Consider the following 12431-nt stretch of genomic DNA (forward strand, 5'->3'; position numbering starts at 1 on the left):
GGTACGCGGAGGGGTGCCGCGGGGGACCCCGTGGCACGGGGGGTAGGGGTTGTCGCCCCTCCGCGCGGCGTCAGCCCCGCTAAGCGTGAGTCGGGAGGAGCGGGGGCCGGGTTAAGCCCCCTCTCCTCGCGTCGCGAGGTTCCTATGAATTTTGCGACACTCAATAAAAAGTGGTTCCACGAGGTTAACATTTCGGTAACTATACCCTCGCCTACCCGGGACGCGCACGCACAGACGCACGCACGCATCGCCACGACACGACACGACGAGCCGGATCGGACGGACGTGTGTATATGTATATATATACTTACGTGCATACGTACGCGCGATACGCACGCATATAAACGGCCGCATATACTCGTACGCTCGCTCATTCTCGCACGCTCGCCCGCTCTCCCCCTCGAGTCCTCTCTCTTTTTCGCGCGCAGGGCCGCTCTTCGGCGTACATCACGGGGGCCACCGCACGAACACGTGAGGACCCACACACACGCGCGTGCAAGCGGGCGGTACACGCGCTCGTGTTAAAAACGAGGGAAGCGAGAGAGGGATAGGAAGAACGGCGCGGAGGGAAGGAGCACGAAAAAGAGCTCTTCGTGCGGATAGAGAGAGAGAGAGAAAGAGAAGGAGGGACGGACAGACCGAGAGAGAGAGAAAGACGGAGAAAGAGGAGCGTACACACGCTCGCGCGGGCGCGCGCTCGCGGGCACTCCGGCACGCACACATGCACGCCGCGCGCGCACGCATACCACAGGACTGCCGAAAAAACTGCACGGGAGAGGCGCAGCAACGGGCAAACCGAACCGCGCGCGAATCAAGTGCTTTGGCCAGTCGCGTTCCCAATCACTCTACGACTAGGTAGTCCCCCGGTGTGTGTCCCAAAGAAGCGGCGAGGAGAGCAGCTGGGTCCTTCGGTCCTCGACGTTCAACCGGCGCGCAAGATAATACACGGCCAGGACATTCGAAAATCGCGCAAACCGACAATTGTCATCGCTCGCTCTCTCTCTCTTCGTCGCGCGTCGTTTCCACGATCCCGCGGCGCGTGTTACGCACACAAGAAGGTGTTATCAATATTTAAAATTCTCCACCGCCGAATCCGTCGTGTTTTTTTCCCCTTTCCACGTTCCTTTTCGCCGTTATCGGTCCATGAAGATTGTCGCGTACGTTTCAAAGGAATAACTTAACTCGGGGTGTTCGGCGGTCATCGTCGTCGTCGAGGAAAATAGAGAGAGAGAAAGAAAAGAAGTGCGCGTTCTTCAGTTATACCGACGTCACGAGGGACAAGGCGGAAAAGCAGTGCGCGCCCATGCGTGTATCGACGGGACCGCGAGTACGCGTTACGGTGATCCAGTTACGCGCGTTCTACACGAGAAGAAGAGGGAAAGGGAGACGACTTCCTTGAGGAGAGAGAAAACGGTCCCTCGGTCACGGTGTGAGTGATGCCATGGTACGCGCGCTATTAAATCTCGCTTGACGTTTTTTCGCCATCCTGTGTCTCGTGGATCGTCGGATCCGCGATCCCCTCGAGACGATCGAGACGTGTCCGCGGACGGATCCGAGGAGGATCGTGACGGAAGAAGAGCGCGAGAAGGAAAGTGCGCCACGTCAATTCGGGACGAGTCGCGACGAAGAATGAGGAGCTAGCGGAAGAGATCGAAGATTTTTTTTTTTTTCATTACGCGGTCTCCGCGGTCTTTGCGATCATTGACGATTTGAAAGGTTATCTCTGTGAGAGGCGACTGTGAAAAATCGGAGAAAATCCGTCGATCATCGAGGCACGCTGGGTGGAACATGCGACTGTCCCATACATCATTATACAATCGCTAACGGCTCGCTCGTCCGTCGAAGATTCTACGCGCGATTTCGTCCAATTTCCGCCACCGGATAAGACGGTCGTGGAATACGATAGAGATCAGCCGGCGACGACTTGAAGACTGAAAGAAAGGTGGCCGGAGGAAAGAGGCGCGAGAGTAAAAAGAGCGAGAGGCAGGGCGCGTCTGTCTGCTCGGCGATATTTCGGCACGGCGAGGAAGAAATCGGCGGAAGTCGGAGGGAAGACAATCGTCTCTCGATCGTCATCTTCGTCGCATCGGAACGGTAGAATCCACGGGGCTCAGCACTGACGACAAGGACGCCGGGGCAAAGGAGGTCTACACTTCACTTCTCGCTTGACGATCAAGGTACGTCCACAGCTGAGACCGGTGGCCTTCGGCCGCCTGTGCGGCTTCCACGGTGTACGCGGTCGCTAGAGACAGAGGAAGAAGTTTGGGGAAGACAGAGAGGGAGGGAATGGAGTAGAGCGAGACGAAGGTATGGAGGAGGAGAGGGAACGAACGAAAGAGAGAGAAAAGGAAAGAAAGAGTAAAAATTTCGGGAGGGGGTACTTAAAGGGGGCGGACGGGAGGTAGGGAATAAGAGAGGGATAGACGGAGAGACGGCGCAAGGGTGAGAGTGAAAGAGGAAGAAGGAGCGATTGAGGGGGAGGGGGCCAAAGCGAAAAAGAGTGCGAAAGAAAAAGAGAGGGAGAATGAGAGAGCGAGAGCGAAAGAGTGAGAAAGAGGGGACGAGCGTTTGCATGTATCTGTCGCGCGAGTCATATAGCGGTACGCATGCAAATATGTATGTAAGTGTGCGTATTCGTGACGATGCGATGCGTGCACATGCACCAACATACGAGCGAGAGTATACGCGCGCGTGTACGCATGTGTCCGTGAGCGCGACACGCATACGTGTCGTTGAACACCTAGTTAGCGCTAGAATACGCGCCTGTGTCCTTTCATGAATCCACACACGATGGCGTGTCTCGTATGCCCTTGCCTATGTATGCCAGACGGCGAAGGTGACGGCGGTTGTGACGGCGTCGGCGGCGGCGGCGGTGGCGGCGGCGGTAGAAACAACGACGGCAACGCTGGCCGGTAGCGCGGCGTTAGTACCGTTTGGACTGGCGTGGCTAGACTCGCGCTAGACGAAGATAATGCCAGACGTTAGAGAGTGCCTGGCACATGACGTAATCCTCGTCGCTCGCTCGCACTTTCTGCGCCGCGAGAGGCGCGCTCGTTCCCTCGTTTGTCGTACGTCGCTCCGGGGCCGTGCCGCGACCGTGCCACGGTCGCCGCGCCGCGCCATGCCATGCCGCGCGTACGCGCTCGACTCTACTCTACGCGTTCACTCTCGTTTTCCACGCCGCGCCGCGCCGCGCCGCACCTCGTCTGGCGCGCGGAGCTCCCGCTGCGTGGGAGTAATCGTTTTTTCCTCGTTTCCTTTTTTTTCGTGTTTTTTTACATACCCGATTTCGTCACGTTATCGCGCCGCGTGCGCGCGCAAGGGGAGAGAGAAGGAGAGAGCTATTTTATTTTTATTTTTTTTGTTCACTAACCGCGGGCGATTACGTATTTTTTGTAGCGCGGGATTTCGGCACCCGCGAGTTTACGCACGGTGTCCCGCGTTTCGCACATGTATGTGTACATATATACATGATATATACATATATTTCCTTTACATATATAGATTTTACACATATACATATATATTTCCTTTCTCTTTTATTTACGTGCGTTTACGATGCACGGCAGTCAGGAGGGACACCACGTGTTGCAAATATTAAGCACGCGGTATAAATATTAAGAGGCGGACAATTGCTATTCGTAGATGATATTTCGCCCGCACCTGCGGCCGCGCGCAGAGTTTCTTCAAATCGCGCTCTTTCTCTCTCTCTGCTCGGCGCGTCCGTTCCCTATTTTTACGAGAGACCGCAGGTTAAGTTTGTTGCACGGCCGTGCAGCAAGTTGAAAACACCAGTGGACCTAGGTATAAATAGATTCCGCGAGTATACACATCGACAACATTAGAGCGAACGAGAAAGAGCGAAAGAGATGGAGAAAAATTGCGAGAGAGCGAACAGGACACACGGCGGACGATACGTATATGAGGGAATGGGCCGGGGAGGGGAAGACAGGGGGGAAAGGGAGGTGAGGCGGCTCTGGTAAAAAATAAGAAGCGCCTCGATGATGACGCGGACGTTCCTGAAAAATTTAGCCGCCGCGTGCACTCGCTACTCGCTACGTATGCGCTTCGTACGCGCGCGCGTGCGGCGGCATAGCCGATAGAGAACACCCGCGCGGCGTGCAGAAGCGGATTCTCAAGGATGGGCCTCGGACAAAGCTGCGGGGTCCGCACCCACCTAATCTCCTTTGTTGACCGACGGTTTCGTCGACCGCGAGAGAAACTATATTGTTCCCACGATTAGATCCGTCACCCGTCCGGATCCCGATACCGCGCGAACGCTCGCGCCTGGTAATTTTAGCTCGCATGAACAATTCAACGCGCGATAGCACACATGACAGCGTGCGCATAACGATACCTTCTCTCTATTTCTCTCTCTCTCTCTCTCTCATTCAATTATACCTGTCCGATTGTGAGAACCATAAGAATTTGGTAAATCCGATTAGAAGGAAAAGATCGTAAGAATCTTACGAGGCTGCTATTGTATTTGGCTTTTCTACTACTATTTTTCCTCGTGAAATCTGCTTATATAAAAATGGGTGTGAGTAGTCACACGCTCTACTCGTAAAGTAAATTGTTTAAAATCGGTTGTTTGCTCCGAAGCTTCTACAAAATAAGCTTAGCGCGTTATTTTCAAGTTTACAAGTTATCTAGTCCTCCTAATTTGTACGTATTTCGATGTGTATTAATACTCGCCTATTATTTTTATCAAGCAACTTTATTGGAATAAAAACGTGATTGGAATTACGTTAATCACAGCTTTCCCTAAATACGACTAAATCAAGCCTCTTTACGAGAATTTTATTTCTCCGTTCTTGGAATATCGCTTTATTGACGTAATTAAAATCTTTCGCACACGTTCATCCAGTCCGATCCAGTTATTATCGAAATGACCGCTAACCCTTATTAATTTATAATACAGTTTGTCTGATCGCATATTTGCACGGTAACATTAATACGTCGGGGCAATTAGTGCGGCGATGGCCAGTTATTTTTCTTGGAAGCACCTGCACGAGAGAAAAGGGGATGTATCCGGTAACGGTGTGTTCTCCTTGAACCATAACGGACGCTGAATCTCACCCGTTATTCCCGTTCTTCTTTGCTCCTTCAGTCCTTCGATTCTCCGCTCCGAGAATTGTCGGACACCGTAAAATGGCCGTGCTCGATCTTTTCATACTTGCTTTCTAACCGCGGCTCGATGGCCTCGATGCAAATAGAAATTGGCCCCTTCGAGAGATTCAAAGATATACGAATAATTTTACAAAATTCCGTAAAATATTCGAATGAAGAAATAATAAATTACAATGTAATGTAATACCAGAAACATTTCTTGAAAAAAAAAAAAAAGGATACATTTTTAAAGGAGAATATATTTCGAGATATAATCTGTCTGTAAAATGTAAATGAATAATTTTTATATTTCTCTTGAATTAGAAAGAAAGAGGCGGGACAATAAAAAATTAAGAGTTCCGATAAAAGACGGAATTATTAAATTGCAAGATTGTCTCAGAATAAAGATTCGTAAAAGACCATTATTCAATTATTCTCTATATATTAGAACACGTTTCCACGGTACACCTATCGCATTAGCCATCGGGGCACTCTTTTTCTTTATTGCAAATCATATTTCGCAGTATCGTCAAAAATATCGTCGGCGACAGGAAGTCTTATCACGCGCAGAGGCGTTAACATGACGAAAACAGATAGTCGAATTAATGCGAGGATAGGTTTAGAGAGTTGCGTAACGAAATCGCGGCTCGGCATCGTAACATTAAAGGCAAACTTGACTTTATCGCGCGGGACTAGTGCGATTCTACGAATAGAAATGTAGTTTGTACGTGCAGGTATGCATACACATAATACGAATCGGTCGATTAGATTGTACGCCTAGTAACTAGATTACGTTCGCGGCGACTCGCGCGTTATCTGCGAAATTAGACCCCGACAAGCGGACGCGTTATTTAGGCGCAGCGGACGCTCGCTCGGAACGAGCGCGGTTGGGAAACCGCCGTTCACGTTACAGACTGACACGTCAGTCGCGATGCTTCGACATCGTCGCGTATACTTTTGACACTGATAATTTAATCTTGATATTAGACAGGTAACAATATCTGGCGATATCGAATAGAGAAATATTGTAAGAATAGTATAAAAATCATAATCTTTCGTATATTTTGCATATTATTTGCATTAATTGTCATTATATTAGCCGATCGATTTGTCAACGTTGCTAGCAAAACGCGCTCGCGTTGATCTCTGTCGATTTATTTCCGCGGAAACCCGATTTAGTATTACACGCGATAAACCGATAACCCAAGCCACGGATACACTTGAGGAGATTATCGCGCGATATACATCGCGTATCCTATTAAATTTAAACATTCCTAAATGCGCGGAACGCCTGCGTCTCCGTGCTCGACGATCGATACCGATCGATGCGAAAAAGAGAAAGAGAGAGAAGAGCGAGCGCTCGCGGAACACGCGCGGATAAGAGCGCGCGAGTCCGATAAAATTAACAAAGCGAATTCATTCAGCGACCCGGCCAGCGCAAGTCAATCGAATAAATTCCCGCGTGCATCGATACAAGACGTGCAATTGAATAGTGCGTGTGTGTGTATGTACACTTATGTATGTACATACACATATGTACTCTACTATATGCATTGCACGTGAATTCAGGTGCGCGGCGATTATGCGGCCACGCAACGTTTTGCATGCTGCGCGTTAAAATTCGCACGGTCGCGTCCATGTGATGCGTACCTTGGAAAGAGGAAGGTCGCAGGTGCGAGATTTAACAAATCGCGTCTTACAAAGCTCTCGTGACTGCGTACAAGAGAAACTTGGAAACGTTTGTCGTAACGCAGCGGATACGACGATTAATCATACATCAATATATATGTACATGTACACGCGCGCGCGCGCGCGGATACATACACGCACATACGTACACGCAAATAAATAAATATATGTATGTATATATATATATATATATATATATTTATTGTATATTTTTTTAACGTATATATATGCACATATGAAGAAGAGAAACACGTGGTATGTAAACAGAGAAAGAAAAGAGCCGTTTGCCTTTGATTTTCGTTATTATGTCCCTGTCGCAAAATATTAACCATGTTATTTCTCGCTCAGAAATAATCCACGGATATATGAATAGATTAAATATTAATCCTTTCCGCAGCGATATCGCGCGGTATCGATTTCTCATTTTGCTGGTGTTTCGGTAGTTATTACATTTTTAGAAATTTCCATTGGCACGATCTCGCAGAAACTTAATTTTACGTTGAGATAATTAAACGCCCTAATTATTTTATATAATTGTCTCGAGTAATTATTATCTCTTTATGTTTCCTCCATTGCGATTTTACGAAAGTCGCGAAAATTTCAATACGTAATTGCTATCGCATCGCGCGGCACCGATATTAAAATTGCAATTGTTCCAACGGTTATCAACGTATCAAACTTATCTCACGCGATAGCAATTGGCATTATTTCCTCGATTGTAATCTGAAAAGGCATTCTACAATGAAGAAAAGGAAGAGAGGAAAAGTAACGTCGCGTCGAAAACGTGAAGCGAGGAAACGGTCGCGAATTGCAGTCGCTTAGAAAAATGTGAGGTCGATGCGGCGTCCTATTGTGAAAGCGGCGAGAAAGAGCGTCACTTTATTTAAGCCACTTGAAATGCGCACGTCAGCTGATCGTGACGAATCATATCCGAGAATCCAGCGAAGAGTAAGTTATCGCGACGAGGGTATATGCGCGCGAGCGCGCGGCCCGAGTATTTATGCGTGCGGGAGCGGGCCAGCGAGGTTCCTTCGGACGGTTCTTTGTTTCGTGCATTACATGCGCGCATGTGCACACGCACACGCATGCCGCGCGCCCACATCCGCGAGCGAAAAAAAAAATGTGCACGCGGCAATGGGCGCGGGTGTGCGTTTATATTGCGTCGCTAGAGTGTGTCCCGGGCGTATGAATTAGGCGGCCCCCAGAAATAGGCTGTTGTGAGGAAAAAAAAAAGAAAACTCGCGGCCCCGATTTCTTTCTGCAGATCGCAGCCGCCTTTATAGTAGTGATCGCGAATCACACCGCATAGCTGTCGATGGCACTTTACGCGACCGTCACGTTATAGGTACGTTATACGATATGTCTTTCGCGATAATTGACACGTTCGACGACGACTTGTTCGACGCCCGAGAAACCGAAGAATCTCTGAAATTTCAATCATCCAGAAATATCGATCTTCCCTCCTAACAATATGGAATAGCGGCGTTTTGTTCGAAATATTTCGCCCAAGGTCACGGTTTCGCGTTAAAAAAATCGAAAGCTGTTTCGATGGAAACGTAGTTTTTTTTTTTAAATATTTTGAGCGAGGAATAATAAAGCGCATGTAAAAAGCACGAGTCGCTTTTTTTCTGCAAGCTCGCAATTTTCCATATATATCGCGATATTAGGCATTTTTTTTGCGTGTCCCATATCGGAAATTAATCCGGCCAGTTGAAATAAGCGCACTGAGGCTGTTATTGCGATGGTTCGATATCGATATTTTTTTTCGATAGCCGAGAATTTCACTTTTTACGCGGTGAAAGGTTGTCACTCAGACAAATATCCAGATTAGAAGATTGATCCTGTTTTTTTTTTATTCTTCCATATTCCGTGTAATTGAGATCCCGTGGAATCCGTTTTAAAAGTCGTTCATGTGCGTTTGAATGATGAATATATCTGATCTATATATATATATTGTAAAGCTGAGCTTCTTTTTTTTTCTAAAATCCTATTTTAATTGGAAACGCGAGATACACTCGCTTGGAATGTGGCATTTTATCCTGTAATTAACTTCGCGTGCCACACGCATGAGATATGCTCGCAAGTGCGTAAATGAATTGCTACAGGTGTGTCTAGTTTCGCAAAAAATAAAAGAAAGAGAAAAAAACTGGTTACATATCTGTCTCGAAGCGAGAAAGAAGCGTATTGAGTGCAAGCGGTATCACGGTCGACGCTGAAAACGCTCGTCTAAAAAATGCCAGCGGCGCATCCTCAATTCTTTACTACGATCCGTTTTTAACCCGCGTTGTAAACATGTATACGTACACGTAAACGCCTCATGTATATGTATCTCGCGATGCAAACTCGATGCAGCCGACTGTCTGCGCTACAATTAAAAATATAGCCGCTCTGACCTGTTTTCAGTATTTTTAAGCGCCGACGGAAATATTCGTGGATCATCGCGCCTCGATTAATCGTACGGAATATCGTTGGAAACTAGGTCGGCCCGAGACGGGCACGGGCGAAAACGATTTGGCGATCGATAATCGATGAAACGATTGTCTCGTAGATCCGGTTGTCGTCGCCGCTAGCCAGTTTCGCGCGATGCGCATTCCCGCGAGTATATATATTTGACGCGAAAAATAGAAAGAGAGACGTATCCTTATTCACGCGTCTTCTTCTCGACCATCGTGATCTCGTGTTTATCTGTTGCACGTTCGTTTCGTGGACGCTTGCCGGAACCTGTTGGACTAGATAAATGCATCCGAACGCAGTCGTTATCCTGCGTTCAAATCACCTCTCCACGCAATCGCACAAATTGCATCGACAATGCACAATTTTGCAATGCAACTATGAAAGTTCAATGCTAACGATCCAATGTTAATTCTCAGTCCATTAAATGCGAAAATACCGCGTTTGACCCACCGTCCTTGTAAGCTAAAAGTAATTTTTTAATAACGATCGTTTGTATTCAGAAGCTAAGAATATATGCAACCGAAAGAAAAATCTGTGGCGGTTTTTAGCCACGAACGTCTACAGCTACTTACTTAGGATACCGTCGTAATTTTGGTTAGTTCGATTTTTCGATTTATAAATGCAAAAAGAGATTCTCCGCGACCAATTCGGTCGCGATTTTATCGGCGTGGGAATAAAAATAGAGAACAATTTTTGTCTGCGTAATTTCGAAATCCGGACTCATCGATGCCACGCTTCGAACCACGGTTTCAAGGCCCGCTTGGTTGGAACGGCGGAATGGCAGTAGTACAAGATAGCGTAGGAATAGACGTGAGGTATAGCACTAGTCTCGTATGAAGTAGCGCGTATCTAGTATTGGCCAGACGGTAAAAGGTTCTCGACGCCGAGCCCTTCCTGCACCTCCGGCAGTGGCGCGTGAAAGGAAAATAAAACTTGCCGCACGAAGTCGGTTCCATCGCGGCATCAATATCGACGGTCTTTTTTTTTTGGCTAATCGGACAATCATCGCAAAAAACTCAATACCTATATTTACTTAATCGCATATTCCTCGGGGCTGTTATTTTTTATTTCTTTAATAGTACACCAGTATAGGGAAAGTTATTGACAAATCATGATAAATTCTTTATAATTTCTTAAATATCGAGATCATAAAGTTGCATAAAGCTTCCTTTGGGATCTTCGCATATTATTATACCTAATATGTTCAGTTATAAAGTGAGAGCTATCTTAGAAGTTATTTTCAAGGAAATTATTATCGAGAATTAATTGTAACGACTCTAAAAAATCGATATTAAATTCTACAAGGTTTCTACATCGATGATTGTGGGTGTGCATGCTCGGGCATTCGCAATAGTTTGCATCAAAAATTATATTTTCGCCTACGGAAACAAGCGACGAAAGAAATTTGATTTAATCGAAGTTAGAGCGTCGTGCATCGTTGCCGATGCAATCGACCGAGGATTTTTTCACCTGATTTGTCGAGTACCTCCTCGGGCATTCCCACGTTTAGCGCTATGTCGGCCGGTCGTGGCGAAGCGTACCGTTGAAGAGAAATAATTGGTTGTTTGGCTGTCGACGGATTAGCCCGCTTGAGGTCAACGGCCACCAAATGTTTGCGAGTGCAAGGGGAAGAGAGGAAAGGGTACCGGTTCGCGCAGAGGGGACGATGGTGGCAGAAGGAGAAAGAGAAGTGTAGAGAGAGGAGAGAGAGAGAGAGAAAGAGAGGAGACGGAGGGAGGGGGTCTCAGTGAGGGCAGTCGGGCCGAGGCGAGTCGGGGACCAGAGAAGGATAGACGAAAGAATGGGGAAGGTACGTACGTGGCGATCAAACGTATGCTGCCCCCGATACCTCACCTCTGCCTTTTGTTACTTCGCGTGTGCAAAGTGCATTTGGGACCGGGCCGCCGCGTCGCTTCCCTAAACAGGGCGATTTATCGCCGTGTACAGTTGCCGTCGATCCCGGAAAACGCCGGTCTCGCCGTTGGTAGGCGGCACTTTAACCGGCAGGTGCGTAGCGCCTAACGACGTTTCCAAGCCACTAACGCGGGAAGGAGGGGGCCATTTTGGGCACCGTGCCGCTTGGTACGTCGCGTTCATTAGTGCGATCTGCTCTCTATCGTAATTAAATGACGATGTATGATTCTTGTAATAGCTTTTTTGCGTTTCGTATCGAATAGGTGACATAAAGACGAATACTGATGGCTGTAGGCGATTAGTCTTGAAATCGACGATTGAGGAGTATCATCGTGCATTTCTCGTTTATCTCTGTCGCCTTCTTCATCGAGAATGAAATATACGATACGTTTTAACGTAAAATTGCCAGGTTTCAAATGAGGGGTAGAGTTAATATGTTATTTAGATAATTTTAAACAGAAAAGGAGGTCACACATACGAGAATAGATTCCATTCTAAATGAAGAATGTGCAACGCGCGCAGAGTAATTATAATAGTACTAGTACTAATACTTTCACGTCATATTAGCTCTTTGTACGACACGCAATAATTTTGAATGCCTAATTTTCAACATTTATGACAATTTAAATTTTTCATATTATTCTATATACAATTATGCGACATTTCCTATTCGTTCGTATGCTACTACTGTTTCATTTTCTTGCTGAAATAACCTATGTACGTAATGTCATATACTTAATGGTGGACTTATGAAGGAGACAGGATGTGCAAGAAAGGTTTGGATGATTACGTGATGTAGACGCTTCTGGTTGCAATTGAAGCATCCACCTGAATGCGTACAATGCTACGTTACAAAGCATTTCTTCCCGACTTTGTAATGGCGAGTTATGCGCCTAAATAAGAGTGGCTTTTTATTTTATAAAGAAGACAATGAAATCATCGGCCAATATTTTTCCGGATATTTTTCTATAGTGACATCAGTTCGGTATATTCTGCTTGTCTACCTTTATAAATTTACGAATGGAATAAGAATTGAAGAATCTATTCGAAGAAGAATATACAAGAAGAACGTGAAATACATATTATATAATTCTACTTTTTACTCTCTCTCCGTTTCAACGTAAGACGTTCCTCCAAATCAATCATGCACGGTTGTATTAACAATTCGTAAATTTGCACGTGCACATTAGTTGTTCCCTTATCTCATAAGGAGCTCTCTCTCTTCATATACGTATATGAAGAGAACATATATATATATATATATA

General features: G+C 46.6%; 1 protein-coding gene across 1 annotated transcript in view; it reads left to right on the top strand.

Moving 5' to 3' along the window:
- The first annotated feature begins 632 nt into the window (after positions 1-632).
- Positions 633-12431, top strand: part of Br (broad-complex core protein) — a 50187-nt gene continuing 38388 nt past the window's right edge. The window contains exon 1 of the mRNA XM_071777402.1: positions 633-2177. The gene's annotated coding sequence lies outside the window, so the exon portion shown is untranslated. The remainder of the gene's footprint in view (positions 2178-12431) is intronic.

This window comes from Temnothorax longispinosus, chromosome 5 (genome assembly GCF_030848805.1).
Source record: "Temnothorax longispinosus isolate EJ_2023e chromosome 5, Tlon_JGU_v1, whole genome shotgun sequence".
In the NCBI taxonomy this organism is placed as follows: domain Eukaryota; kingdom Metazoa; phylum Arthropoda; class Insecta; order Hymenoptera; family Formicidae; genus Temnothorax; species Temnothorax longispinosus.